At 44.1% G+C, this 10,309-nt stretch overlaps 1 pseudogene; it reads left to right on the top strand.

The window, feature by feature from the left end:
* Positions 1–1,035: 1,035 nt before the first annotated feature.
* LOC123399659 lies at positions 1,036–10,012 on the top strand (annotated as a pseudogene).
* The last annotated feature ends 297 nt before the right edge of the window (positions 10,013–10,309 follow it).

Here is a 10,309-nt window from a genome sequence, read left to right as displayed (position 1 = left end):
GATATTGCCAAGTTTCATATCAATCCAAATTGATTTGTTTCACTTAAATATTCCAAAACCCTATTTGTCCAGATCAAAATTTGAGCAACTCTACATTGCCAAGTGTCTCCAATTGTGCTCAAATTTCGTGGACATGTTATCATGCTCCAATAATGCATCCACATCAAGTGGTGCATCAAGGAAAATAGATGAACCTGTCCAAAACCCCGCAAAACTTTCTCTGCTAATTTCTAGAATTGGGGAACTTTACATTGTGAAGTTTCTCCAATTAATTCCAAACTTTTTGTACATGCTCTAGTAATCAAATAACGCCACCACACCAAGTGGAACATTAGTGGGGATTAATTTGCATGGTTTTATATGCAGAAAGCCATTTCTACCCATTTCTTGGGTTTTTCAAGTCTACATTGCAAACCTTCTCCAAAAAATATCAAATTTGGTCTCGAGCCTCATTTCTACCAATCATAGAAATTTGGTAAAACTCGTGGGCATTCGATTCCCCTAGATGCCCCTCGACAGTATCGAACACCTTCTGCCATAAACTAGAGGACAAGCAAATTTGGTCCTAGTATATTTCCCTTCCCTCCAAATTTCTACCATAGTATCTTGTGACCATATGTTACCTCCAGTAACTTTTCCATGGCCTATGATTAAGTATTGGAGGGTAACTACCTCTCTTTACCTCTCCTTTTACCATGAAAGCCGCTATTTTACCCTGTGCTAGCCAAAGGGTGGCCTTGGACAAGATTTATCGTGGTGACTATGCTCGCTGCATGAAGTAATGGCGCTCTACGCCTTGTCTTCTTCTTGCAGCTTGTGTCCGGTAGCGGTAGCGTGTCACAGCGCGCTAGAGGATTCCCTTTGACCGCCCGTGCCCCTCTGCGAAGCCAGCAAGACTCCAAGATGGCTGTGACGCGGGTGCTCGCCACGTCAGAGCACATCTGTGGTGCACCCGAGCTCCTCCCCATCACCCCCTCTGTATTTGGCTATCCCCGAGCCCATGTTGCGCCCCAATTCATCTCCCTCTCCCTCCTAATGGCCTCCCGGACCTCCCCAATATCTCTCCCGAGCCCTGCGTCTATCCGAGTGCCAGCAGCTTATCCGCCGGCCACAGCTCAAATTCGAGGACGTGGTTGCTCCCTTCCCCCTCTAGTCCATGCTGGAGTCCCCCAGAGTCATGTCGATCCTCCCCTCGGCCCCATCTCCTCTTCCCCTAGCTGCGCCGCCCTATCCAAGTTCGTCGTCACCGCCGGTGTTTGTAGGGTGCAGGAATGGAGGCGCCCCATCCCCCTGCGCCCGAGGGTGGCTGGGCCAGCGCCAGAGGAGGCCAGTACCGCCTGGGCAAGCACCAGGTGCCCCTCGGCTCCGCCTCCCCTGCGTCATCTCCATTCGAGCGGAGGAGGAAGAAGGCCCTTCCTGGCGGGGCCCAGTCGTCAGCGATCGAGCGGGTCGGGCCCAGTCATAATAGGAGACGGGTGCCCCGCTTGGTTGTCGCCCTGCATAGTAGACGTAAATCCCAAAGGCGCCTCCTGCGTGGCCCCTTTTGATTGCTTGGCACAGCAACTCGGCTGGCCCAGTACGCTACAACACTAAGTTGCGTCCACTGCATGGCTTAGGCCCGTCTAGGTAATTGCCTTTTCCTTTTTTTTTCCAAAGAGAGTAATTAAACCCTAGCAAATTCATATGGCATATGAATTTGATGATTCATATTTCTAGGAGCATCTAAAATCATTGCATATCCAGATATGTGCATTGCACATTTTTTTCAAAGAACCTTTCTGTAGTGTTAATATTCAAATCCAAATTTGACTGCTTCAAATCCCACCTTGCAAAATCCCTAGAGCATCCAAATTAACTCCAAATGGAGTGATTCCAATTTCAAGAGACTTAGAAAATCATGTTCTATTTTTCTAGCCTTAGTCAACATTTTTCTATGGGAATATATTTTCTAGGCCAAATAAATAGCCCCTATTTCCATTTAATCCATCTTATATAAATCATAGGGAATGCATCCCAACTCCAAAACCAATGAAACCACTTCCTAAATGTTTATAAATTCATGCCCAATTAAATGAGTGCTTCCACTCATTGTTAATATAAGGTTTTTTGTAGACTTCTTGTGGGGCCAATGATGGCTCCATATCTGCCGCTCAAAAATCTGTGGTAATCTAAATCTATTAGTACAAGCTTTAGGTATTTTTCTTATGACTAGAGATGTCCATGAAAAATCAAACTCCTATTTATAGAGCACTTTGTGTTTTTGCTTGTTGTGCGGCTTACGATGGTTGTTTCAAACGATAGTTGATGAAGTAGACAAAGTACATACTCGGAGATAAACGAGGAGCATGAGAAGACCTCGAAGACTTTGCTGAACCAGGAAAGAAACCCTTCGACCACGTGTGAGAAAATACTTTCATGCATGTCATGTTTATCATTCCATTCTGATGCATGTGATTATCATTGAATCGGTAACCCCCTCGGTAGGGTGTTCCAGATAGTTTCTTTTGACACTTGCACTTGGGAATAACCCTACCATCTATGAGGGTTGTGCAAGTGGGTGTAGTTAGGTTGCTAGTAGTTTCTACACAAATGGGATGGGATTATGCATGGTGGGATGAAGAAAACATGGTTTGAAAAACCCCATCGGGTGCCACTAATGCCCGAGGGAGATTTGTTGATCTAGGTAACCACTTGATAAAGAAGTGGTGTACAGAGGCAAGTTGTGTGTGGTTCAGAAAACGGGATTAGATTTAAGATATGTCGACCGTCCCAACCTTACCTGTGCAAGCACGATACCCCTTTATGGGATGGGGCTTTGTTGATTACTTTGGTCGATGCTAGTAGAGAGCTCGCATTACTAGTGGAGGGAGTGGCATGGCCACCCTCGAGACGTGGTCGTGCCAGGTATGGCGACCATGAGATGTCTTTACATGCACCTGGCACACCGTTTGTTCCTTCATGGATGGTACGATCTAGAGCGAGGGTCGTATGATATACAACATGACGGCTGGGTACCAATCGAGTGAACTTTCTGTTTAGTGTCCCAAGGGAAAGGCATTGTTCGGGTGCTTACCTCGGGTATGTTATAGACTGCGAGTCGTGGATGACACAGAAATTCCCCGAATCTTGTGGGTGCATCGAGCAACCTCTGTAGAGTGTAAAACTATTCAAATAGCCGTGTCCATGGTCAAGGACATATGGGTGGTGCTGCTTAAACTATGTTCAGGAGATTTCAAATAACCAAGTGTGTGTGGGGGGGGGTATGGTGTTAGTCTGATTGATGGGCGAAGTCGGACGACTTGGCATGATGGGTAGATATGGGATGTTCGACCCTCTGTTGCTATTGATATCTATAACCTGTTCACTGGGTTACCACTATGCCTTGTGATGCATGTCATACCGTAATTTGATCATGTTATTTCACCAGGGTAAAATCTTCTTTCTGCAAAAATAGCATACTAGTGTTATGACATTCTTCATTATTGCCTTGTGCATCATCATGGTTGCTTACGAGTACATTCAAAGTACTCATTGGCTTGCCACTTGTTATTTCATTGTCCAAGTAAGAGAGAACATGAGATGGTGAAGAATATCTTGGTGATATTCCTGCGAACTAGGACGCTTCCAAGTTAGAATGCTTGTAGGTTAAGGGTGATGGCATGGGTTCACGCTTTCAACCAAGATTTCCGCTATTAGTCGAGTTTGGTGTGTTCGCCTTCAAGACCCTATCTATGTAATACTTGACCGTAATGGTCACTATTTGTATCAAATTATTTGTATCGATGTAAGACTCTTGTTATTCAGTTTGTATGTGTTCGTTCAGCACGTCCATTCAGAGATCACGACTTACGAGTTGGGGTACCCACAGAGTTGGTATCAGAGCCATCTTGACTGTAGGAAGCCCTTAGTTAGCATGGATGTCAATTAGGACAAAGTTGTTTTTTGGACCCTTCAGAAGTGCTTATAAAACCCTCTATATTTCTCACCTCTCCTAAATCCCCAAAGGAAGCGAAGGTTTTTGCCTTCACACTTCCACCCTTATTCTCTAGACTGTCCTCATTTGCTATTGCAAAACATGGAAATGGCCGCTAGCATCCTTATGCCCGTGACCACTAGATTATTAAAATCCTCGTGTGTAACTTGGAAGGAAGCAACCTTTCCAAGCGACCACCCATGTCCTTGGAAGACAAGGTTGGCAACATTATGACAAGACGACACCAAAAGAAACTACCTTCTTGAGGAATGAGGATGTCGAGATGCTTACACCCTCAACCATGTTCCAGAGTGATGCGACCTTGGACTGCGATGATCAGGACATAAAATATGCAAGATCATGGTATGCATCACTAATAAAGCGACCCTATCACTATCGACGTAGTGTTGACCACTACCACTGGATGAGAACCTCTCCATCGTCCGTCTCACCTTAGTGAGTAGGGAGATGGTTCTCTTCATCCCTCGCTCTAGGTGTCGATATTTTAATCAACGTAACTGACAGGTTCGAACTCTATCAAGCCTTGTCGATGTCATTGCATAAAGGTTATCCACTTGGAAGTCTCGACGCCTTGGCAGGCAAGAAGACATTGATAGGATTACGAAACCAACAGAAGACCAGGTCGACGACAGCCATGAGGAACCACATTCGCCGACAGCTCGCTAGCTGAGAAGTCGTCAAGGACTCATTCCAGCTCAAACCAGGTCATTCCGACAAACAACAACAAGAGATATAGCAACACCATAAGGCGACCCATAAGACAGAGCGGACTCCTCTACAAAGCACGAAGCAAGCATGACTATTGAGTCCGAGGAATTTTGCCCTAGGAATTTTGCCCTAGGGCCAGATGAGTCGTGAACCCCCCTATGTGAAGCCGAGGCCGTGAAATGGTTTGAATGTGACCTTATTGTGTGTTTCTTGTTTTACTTGTTTATGCATTGATATACGTCGCAATTTTGCCCTAGGAAACAAGTATGCGACTATATCACCTGCCTCATCATGATGTTTGTGTTGGCCTTTCGGCACTTGTTTGATTACACTTGCACTATACCACCCCCTTAGGCACTCACCTCTATGCTACTTTTCTCTCTAAAACCTTTCTCGACAGGTGGAGACCAGCAAGATAAGATGCACCAAAGGTCCGTTTCGATGGATAACTAACACTGAAGACGTTGACTATTACGTGCTCAACCAGAAGCGACCCATAGAAGTTGTGCTTTCCCTCGAGATGGGAAATCCCTCCCTAGATCAACCTAAACCTCACAAGATTCCCCCGCTCAAACTTCTGGTCACGTGTCTAATACACGGATTTGCCAGAGCACCCATTGAGCTTCGATAACCCCTGCTTAGCAATTTGCCCATTATGGAACAAGTGACCATAGTGAACAAGTATCCTTCATTCTTAAGCTAGCACCAGAACCCAGATGTCATAGGAAGGATCTTTCTGGGATATATGATTTGTAGCCAATGGTTTGTTGTGGTGTTAATAGGTGTCTTCAGGACATAGATAGACGAGCTTGGTGGATCGTAAGACCCTTATGAAGGTAGGTGAACTTGGTGGAACAAGTTGATAAAGTAGCAGAACCTTTGTATTCCTAGAGTAAGCTTGGATTCAATAGGAAAATTATGATCACGAGCTAAAATTCTTGGTGCTATAATAAATTGGATTTATCAAGTAGTAGTCATTGTTTGATGTTGTTACCCTAGTGACTTGGGGCAGCGAGTAAGAGTTCTTGTTGGACATGAGATTTGGATTTAACAGGTGATCTTAATAGAGTATTAACGATGAATGAGGGAACATGGTTCAGAGTAAATTAGACTTAGTTCGATGGTCTCGATCATGATACCATGTTTCTAGTTGGGTATCAAGTAGAAGTAATTGGACACTACTAGGAACAACCTTATAGGCAGGACCTGAGTAGTAGCGCTGGAAAAAAGAAAACGCTGCTGCTAATCAGCATTAGCGCTGATCGAGTTAAGCGCTACTACTAACACCTTAGCAGTAGCGCTGCTTACCAAAAACGCGCTACTATTATGTTGGACCAGACGATGCCACTCACCGTAGCTGTGTAGCAGCGTTGCCCAAAATCCAGCGCTACTGCAAAGTGTTTAGCGGTAGCGCATTCTTTTGCAGCACCGCTGCTGCTAGTGCCCCACTTAGTAGTAAAGCTTTCTCGTATGTAGTGCTACTGCTAGTTGCGGTTGGTGCCACCTTTTTAACACCCCCAAGTGGACCGCCTTTTTAGTTTTGCAAAAAATAAAAAAATGATAAAATCTTCAAAAAATAAAATCCTTTGAGATGTACTTAGGTTTTAGTGCCTAGTTCGTATACATATTTTGAAATATGAATTTTGACCATTTTACCGAAAAAGGGAAAAAAATATAAAACGGCCATAACTTTTGCATACGACGTCGAAAAAAAAAGTTTAATATATCAAAAAAAACTGGAGAAAAATTTGCACTCGATTTCACCGGGGCTGGCCTGGTGAACTTTTCTCACATGCTCAAAATTCCAAATGTAAAAAAAGTTATGGTAAAAAGAAGTTTTTTTTAGAAAAATAACAAAATAATAATTTTTTATTACTTATTTTATTTTCAATTAAAATTCAATATTATTATTAATTAGTTTGTTTATTTTAATAATTATTTGGATTTCAAACAATTTAATCATGTGACATCAAGACCTAAGGGTTAATACAACTGATAGCTTACTATTGTTAGGAAAACACCAAGTGCAGACTTGGAAACTAGGGGAAATAGAACAAGGAAGTTAAGCGTGATCGGGATGAAGCAGTGACAGGATGGGTGACCGGCCGGGAAGTTAGACGATTTGGAATGAGTGATCCACGGTGGAGCAGTGAGGATGGATGATTAGATATTCAATTGTCAAATAATTCAAAGATTTGAAAATTAGAATAAAACAGAAAAACAAAGCAAAACATATTAGAAAATTTGAAAGAGTTATCAGTAGCGCTGGACAAGGAAGCGCTACTGCTAACATTAGTTACCAGTAGCGCTGCCCGGACCAGCGCTACTACTAGAGTTTAGTTGTAGCGCGATAGCAGTAGCGCTTGGCCCAACGCTACTGCTATGCATATTTCAAGTGCTACTTCTAGGGTTTTCCCTAGTAGTACATTGGTTTACGAATTGATTTACAAATTGATTTACGAATCCAAATAAGCCTGACCTTGGAGATTAGTTGGCCATGAAATTGGAAGACGGAGGGTATACTATGGCATAGTCCTTGCAATGATATGTGGATTATGAGGAGTCTAGGTGATCATGTAGAATCCCATCGATATTGGATTTGTAGGAGTGATGGGTCCAGTGATGGTTGACGGGTTTGATGGACCACTTGATTGGATTCGTAGGAAGGATAGCATTAGCGCTTGGCCCAGCGCCACTGCTATGCATATTTCAAGTGCTACTACTAGGGTTTTCCCTAGTAGTACATTGATTTACGAATTGATTTACAAATCCAAATAAGCCTGACCTAGGAGATTAGTTGGCCATGAAATTGGAAGACGGATGGTATACTATGGCATAGTCCTTGCAATGATATGTGGATTATGAGGAGTCTAGGTGATCATGTAGAATCCCATCGATATTGGATTTGTAGGAGTGATGGGTCCAGTGATGGTTGACAGGTTTGATGGACCACTTGATTGGAATCGTAGTTAGGAAACAAGACCTTGGATTGGTACACTACGTGTTTCCTCAAAAAGGAATGCGGTAGCCTGGCCATGGGATAATGTAGATGAGCACTTGGATGTATAGTGTCTCAATTCAATCTCAACAGCTTGTAAGCTTTCCCGAGGATCCTTACATGGGGATACACAGGGCCTAGTTATAGCATACTTATGATGTTTTGGTCTAGGTCCTTCCCTTGGAACCTGGAGTTGACTAGCATGAGTGGTGTGGAGTTGACTTATGTGAGATGGTACTTTCGATGATATAGGGTAGTTTTTGCTTCGAGATAGAGGCTAGACTATTTGTATCTAAGGAATGTGCTTAGGGATGAGATGATAGACGTTCACTCACATCCTAAGTTCCTTGAAACCCCAAAGCTTCACCGAGCCATAAAATTGTCGGATAATGCCCATAGGAAATAGCTCTAAGTTGTTAGACTATGGCCAATACTCCGCCCCGACCGCCACCAATCATGGCTATGAGGAACGTGAACATGAAGGACTAGACTATGTTGGACCACAAACCCCTCGGCAAGTGACCACCCATAACAAACCCCTACCCCTCTCACCTATCTCATGAGCAGTGTGATTTTGTGATGCATGGGGAAGTATGTTCTTATCATCATGGATGACGTACTTATTCACCCAATAAGTGGAGGAACACCTTAGTCCTGTTTGGACAAGCCCCAGGAACACTAATCGCCATGCCTCTCAAGAGTAAGGTATTAACTTGAGAAAATGGACTCCTCAAAGAAATCTCCAAGCATGAGAAGTCAATCCTACCCAAGACGAGGCGAAGAACCGCCATGGTTTGGAAACCAAGACGAAGGGGAAGAGGCAGTAGAAGTCAACCACTGCTCATGTGCCGGCCACATCAAATATGTCAAGAAGCACTGATGTTCAAGCCGATGAAGCCTTTGGACATCTAGGGAAACTAAAGAGCCCCCACTTCGTCCAAATCAGGGACGTGAGTCCTAACTGGACCATGGTGAAGCCCGTGTCAAAGGGAAATTCACCCCGTTTGCCAAGATGTAGAACTTACAGATTGGATGACTGGTCTATACTTTCGGGTAGCCAGCTCATCTAGGACCACTCAAAAACTACCCTAGGTGATACGACATGTTCTAACACTGTGTCCTTAAGCCTAGTCTTATGGGCGAGACCCAACCCAGGCATTTTCACACGAAGCTACGAAGAGGTTAGAAGACCAAACATCTGAAGACACGCCAGAAGCATGCATCCGTGACAATAACAACAAACGGCCGGAGGAGAATGAATCACATACCTAGGCAACTTACTCAAGCAGAAGATCTCGACGAAAAAGCCTACGACGAGGCGCTTCAACACCCTCAAGGATGAAGACCACATGCGATCGTAGTTCGCCTGCTTTAAGGAGATCAAGGACATCCTTGTCAGAGGGTAGTTACACAAAGACCTTGACCCTTCATTTCCAACATGAGACATCTAGGTGTCACAAATGAACGTGAACAGCCCCAGGACTAGCACCCAAACACACTACCTTGCCACGTATTCTGATTTTGGTGTACACATGCAAGCGAGACCCTTCAAGAAGTTAGTTCACCAAGCCCTTGACCCTTAGTCAATCCTAGCTTACTACAAGAAACCCATTCATGTTCAGATGAAGTAGAGCAAAGCATTCGAAGCTGTATCATTAAGCACTTCAGGACACGTAGAAGCAACCACATCAAAGAAGGAGCAACATGGGAACGTGAATACTGCCTCCGACCCAAAGTTCTGTATCTCTCCAACGCCTAGCCTAGGAATCTCACGGTCGAGATATTTGTAAGGGGGTAGGTATGTCACACCCTGTGTTTTGACTCTCCTGACTAAATTAACATATCTAAAAATTTAGGACCAATTATAATTTTTCGAGTGCTTGTGATACTTGATGTGATTGTTGTTTGCTTGTGTTTTAAATCACAAAGTTCCTACTACTCTCTAGACTCAACTCCTTGATCCAAACCCTTGCCCAATGATCATGCCATGTGTATAGGACTAGGAACTATTTTTACCGAAATAGCATTTATTTAATTCAAGCTTTCAAAAACACACTCGCTGCATGTATTAATGACACTCTGCACATTGTCTTCCTCTTACAGCTTGTGTCCGGCAGTGGCAGCGTGTCTCAGCGCACCAAGGATTCCATTTGACTGACCGCGCCCCTCCATAATGGCAACAAGACTCCAAGATGGCTCCGACACGTGTGCTAGACGCGTTAGAGCTCATCTATGGCGTACCCGAGCTCCCGCTCCATCTGGCTATCTGATACGTCTCCAACGTTTCTACAGTTTTTGATGGTTTCATGCTATTATCTTGTCAAACATTGGATGTTTTGTATGCCTTTTATATATTTTTTGGGACTAACTTATTAACTCAGTGCCAGTTCCTGTTTTTTCCGTGTTTTGACCCTTCTTAGAGGAGAATTTTGAACGGAGTCCAAACGGAATAAAACTTCCGAAAAGATTTTTTCCGAAACAGAACACGATCGGGAGACTTGATAACCAAGGCAGAGGGTCACCAGGGACCCCACAAGCCCTCATGGCGCGGCCAGGGGATCGCGCCTCCCAGGCTTGTGGGCTCCCTGGGCCTCCTCTGCCCTAGGTCT

Source organism: Hordeum vulgare, chromosome 5H, assembly GCF_904849725.1.
Source record: "Hordeum vulgare subsp. vulgare chromosome 5H, MorexV3_pseudomolecules_assembly, whole genome shotgun sequence".
In the NCBI taxonomy this organism is placed as follows: Eukaryota; Viridiplantae; Streptophyta; class Magnoliopsida; order Poales; family Poaceae; genus Hordeum; species Hordeum vulgare.
This window is presented reverse-complemented; position numbering and strand designations above follow the sequence as displayed.